We start from the raw sequence: 5,348 nt of genomic DNA on the forward strand, positions 1-5,348 counted from the left end.
GTGGACAGTAAAAGACAGGTTGTAAATGCCATTAATTTTGGGAGGTTAATTAATAGAGTAATTTTAAAAAGGTCTGTTTTAACCATGTTGATGTGGAATTTCCAGCCAGGTTAGAGCAACACAAAACCTGGGATAATTACCTTCCATTTAAGATTCAACTTGATATGGAGTTATGGAAGCCTTTGTGCTTACGTTATAGAAGCCACCTAGTAACTAGACCTTTGCACACTTTTGAAACGTAGTATTTATAACAGACACCTGTTTCTTTCTTGACCAAACCCTTTAATATTTCTAAGAGGACTTTGTTACTTTTCAAGTCCTTTGGCTATGCCAGTGTATTTATTCTCTCAGAACTCCTTATATCTTCCTCCTCAAATCTGTCAGACTCACCTGTCACTGCTCTGCATTATTTATTTCTGTTTCATGTATTGTGTTCTTCTCTTAGCTGTAACAATATCAATCTTATACACAGGGCACCTTGTAAAAATGAAGGAGATAATATTCAACACAAATTGTTAAGATCTTACAACAATCACCAGACCGCCATTCTGACACTACTGTAAACTCAGTGAATAATCACTAGCACAGTCCAAAGGACATCTGGACCACTCGTAAACCTTTGGCTGTAAAGAACTCTTTAGTTTCAGATATATATGTTGGGAAATTGCTGATGGACTTGATGCTTGAATGGGCCTTTCTCGCTCTGCAGACTGAGCCAAAAATCAGAAAGCATGGAGAGAATGCATCAGGAGTGGGAGAGAAAACAGCAGCATGAAAATTGTCATAAAGTAGAGAAAATAAAGTTTGATATGAACAGTTACAGAGAGTAAATAAGTAAGGACTTAGCTGCTTCAGTGCATTTTTTGGATCTATTCTTCACTAACCCAATATTAACTCATGTTCCTAGAAATGTTCTTATGAAAATGTTATTATCAAAAAAGAGATTTTTTTAATTATTATTGTGTACTTCTTGATGTTTTTCTTCCAGGAGCCATTTCTCTTTCGCACTGTGTCTTCTCTTTAAAATGTATTTCTCTCAGTCTTCAGCTACAGAATTTATATTTTCTATACCTCTTTCTCTTGGCCACTTCTCCTGCCTTCAAGAGATTAGGAGATACCTGCTCTACTTGCTGAAATGGGTGTTGTCACCACAAAGACCAAAATAACCGAAGGCCTGACAAATGCCTCACAGAAGAGATTTCACCCTCAAAATAGATCCCTGAAGCAGAGAAATCATATTGCAGACTAGGAAATGATGCTTGGGTTAGATTAACTTGATTCGTAACTCCCTGAACAAGCACCAGAGTAACCTAACCTGAGTTGCCTCTGCTTTGTGCAGACAGTTGGACCTGATGACTTACAGAGGTCTTGAACCTAAATTATTCTATGATATTATGACCCTATGAATTAGAAATTCAATTTATAACTTCCTATTTTTTTAAAATTTTTACACTTTCAGACTTTCTTCCTCTCTGACTTCACTGGCTTTTGTGAAAAATTGCAATCAAACATGAACCAAAATATCCTTAAATACTACTGACTTTTATGACTCTAGGAATTTTCCTTGTAATCCTACAACAATTATGTGTGAGGTTTTACACTGTCATTTATCTTTATCTTTACTTAGGTTCTTTATAAAGTCATCGGTGGAGCTCAAAGTCAACACAGTAAAGTGCACTGGCAGTATAAGTCAGTTCTACTTCCTGATCAGATAGCCGTATGCCTACAGTGAACCTTGTGTAAATAAAGAACCATAGATACCTGAACACAGGCAATATGAGTGTGATCCTTGCAGGAATACATATTCAATGAAATATTGCCTCCTACACTGTTAAACTTGTTGTCTTCGTGTCCTGTAGGACCTTTCAAATAGTCAAACAGAATTCATACGGACACATCTATGAAAGTCTCATTCCTCGAGTAAAAGGCTAGGTGTTCAAAACATATTTTCCAAACCAAAACTAAATATAGCAGTGCGAGATAAATGCAGATGTGTGAGATATGTGGTATCTACCCTCAATCTTTGCAGTTTATTGTATCTTGTAATGAAGCTCTCTTCTCTTTAAAAGTTCCAGCTGGTACTATCAGCAGCTAAACAACACAAAATGCAGAAAGGACAACATGTAATATTTTGATTTTTTAGTTATCATATGAAATTCTGTTCAGAATTAATATACAGTAAAGTTGAAGATTTTTTCCGTGTTCAAAGCTGGACATTGGAATGTATAATGATGTCTATGTCTGCTTCTGGTAATCATCCATTGTAAACCTGTGACTATAGTCATCCATAAAAGATATATTCTACAGAGTCAGAACTCAGCTGGTAAATGGGCTGGTTGGGAGCACAGGAGAGAGATCTCTTCCTGACTTTCAAAAAGGCTAAAAGTTTTAGAACTAAATGGAAATCTCAGTTTTTCAATTTTGCTTTCCCTACAAACCTGCTCACTGCTTATTAGTTACTGCTGGTAACTGCCATAGGCAAGAATAGTAAAATCATATTGGTATTTGATAAAGATAAAATCTGCAAGACACAAAGTATAGGACTTGAATCATTCAAGCACTTGAACAAATAGCTGCCACTTCTTTCCAATTCATTTTTCTGCTTCCTTCCTTCTTTACTAGTTTACTTACCCTTTCATCTTTGTTGCTTTTTTCTGTCTTTTCTTTAATCTCTCTCATAATACCATATATACGTATCTACAAACAGCCCTCTGTATGGAGTTTTAAATTCTTTTATATTTCTTTTTACCTTCCTACATGTCCCATGAGGCTCTGACCCTACTCCTGTATGTTCCTGCCCACACTTACTCATAAATATTCAAAGCCCTTTCCCATCATTGCTGGTGTTTATTCCCTCACACAAGCATTCCTGAATGGTATTTTTCACTTCAAAGATCTTCTCTGTCCTTCATATGCCTTGTCTCTTCCCTTGGCACTCATATTCACACACTGCTACTCTTTTTTCTTACCAATCTCTTTCTTTACCTGTGTGGTTTCCTTCTCTCTTTCTCAAACATGCTTACAGATACTCGGGTGCTTTCGTGCTCCACCACTCTATTCATATCATTGCTTCTCTTCTTTCTTCTTCTAATGTATACAGTATAAAGGAAGGAGGTAGCTGTGTTCATGGCCCCGTGCTTTTCACAATAAATAGCCACAGCAGTCCTGACAGGACAGATGAATGAAACTCCAGTTACTGTAACTTCTATATTTCCATTTCTGGGTATTACACTAATGACAGACTCTACAAAATACACCAGCAAAAATAGAGCTAGTGCTCACTAAGAGTACAAACAAGAAAGAGTTCTCTTAGGAGAAGAGGAAAACCAAAAGTCACACTCTAAAGTTAGTGCATTAGTGTTTCTTTTACACCAGTTACAGTGATAATTCATAGAGTAATAAAAGGAAAGAAATTATTGATACATTAGAAGCAAAAAAGTTTACTAGATCTCATAATACAATCCACTGCTCTAGGAATGGAGAAAGGATATCTATAATATTCTTGCCTATCAAACCTGTGTATGGAAGAGATTCCACACTCCCACTGAGTATCTTGTTCCAAATGCTACTACAATCACACTTCAGAAAGTTCTGTCTAACATTGAATCTGAACTTTCTGAATAATTTAGTGGATTCATTTTTCCCTTCATCCCAAACCCATAAAGAATGAAATATCTCTGTCCCTTTCACAGCAACACTTTCCATATAAAGAGACCATTTACCCTCAGTCTTCTCAGACTAAATAAACAGTGTTCTTTCAACTTTAGCACATACGTCTTACTTGCCACACATTTTAATAGTTTGTTATTTTCCTCTGGACTGTCCCCAGTTTGAGACCAAACACAGTTGGCTTCATCAATCCCTAGCAGAAAAATAATTTGTCCTATCAAATGTACTGCACACCTATTAATATACTGCACAATGAGGCTGCCTTGTCTTTTTCTTTAATGGTAGCACATTGCTGACTCATATTTAGTTTATAGTCCATTACAGCCCCCAGATTCTTTTCTGAAGTGCTGCTGTTTTACCAGTATCCTTTTACTTTCTGATTTTTCTTCCCAAATATAATTTGCATTTGTCAGTGTTAAGTTTCCTCCTGATGGTTCCAAGATGTTTCTTTAATTTGTTAAGATCATTTCGACTTCCGATACTGGCCACCAAAGTGCCGACGGGTCCTTCTACCTTGCTGCCAGCTCTATATTTCATGATTTCATCATTCACATCACTAACAGTCTGAAGAACAGAAAATGCCTTTAAGATCAAGCAGTTAACATGAAAAAAGTATGTCACATAAAGGAATTCTGCTTAAATACCATTACTTTTGGTTAGGCAGAACATGACTTCTTCAGAGATAACTGCCTTACTGTTAAGGTATCAAATGATGGAGAACCTACCACACTCCTATGTCCTGCTACTAGGTGTCAAAATTTTATACATCTAATCTGCACGTGTTTTAATTCTGGCCTTGACCTCAACTATCTAAGTAAGGAGATTTCATCTGTCAGATATGTCTTCTACTTCCAGGCTGTTCCATGTCATGATCAAGTATCTTTTCATCTTTTTTTGATGACCAAACAAGTGAAAATGAGATAAATTTTAAAATCTTGGCATTTTAAAATTGCCTCTTTTTTCCGTAAGCTTGCCTCCCCCCCCCCCCTTTTCCCCCAGGATGCATTATTGCAATAGCTTGTCTCACGAACATTGTGGATCATCCCAGCTTCCTTTGACTGGATAACATACCGAAGGGCTGCATAAAACGTGTCGTTAACCACAAAGTCACTGCAAGAGTAGTTTATCTGCCATAATCACAAGGCATGTTGAACATCACAATATCCAGCATAAAGTTTGTCTACGCTATACGTGTTTCACACATTGTGTTCCCTTAAATATATGACCATATATTTGGACGTATTAAAACAGATTTTCAGCCGACCCAGTACCCAGACTTTGTCCGGCTTGTTTATATCACTGTTACCTACACTACCATGAGCTCACTTTCTGTGAACTTTGTCAGCAGCGACTCTGGATTTTCTCCCGAGCCGCGGAAAGAACGAATCGCTCCGGGACACCCTAATGACTACGCCGTGACCCTTCCCCATCAGGGGCTGCGTTTCGGGCAGCTCCGTCCCTCCGCCTCGGTCACCGCCCAGCCACTTCAATGTGCCGCTCGCACGACGCGCTCCTCCGTCGCCGCGGTCCGTCTCGCTGCGTGCCGAGGGAAACCTCTCACGGCAGCGCGGCCGGGCGCCGGGGCTTGCTCCGCTAAACCGGACCGCACCGGGGCTGGGGCGAGCTGCGCGTCCCCGGCCCCTCGGTGGCGGCAGGCGGACGCCGGGGCCGAGGGACAC

Source organism: Haliaeetus leucocephalus, unplaced genomic scaffold (assembly GCF_000737465.1).
Source record: "Haliaeetus leucocephalus isolate CR32 unplaced genomic scaffold, Haliaeetus_leucocephalus-4.0 Scaffold152, whole genome shotgun sequence".
In the NCBI taxonomy this organism is placed as follows: domain Eukaryota; kingdom Metazoa; phylum Chordata; class Aves; order Accipitriformes; family Accipitridae; genus Haliaeetus; species Haliaeetus leucocephalus.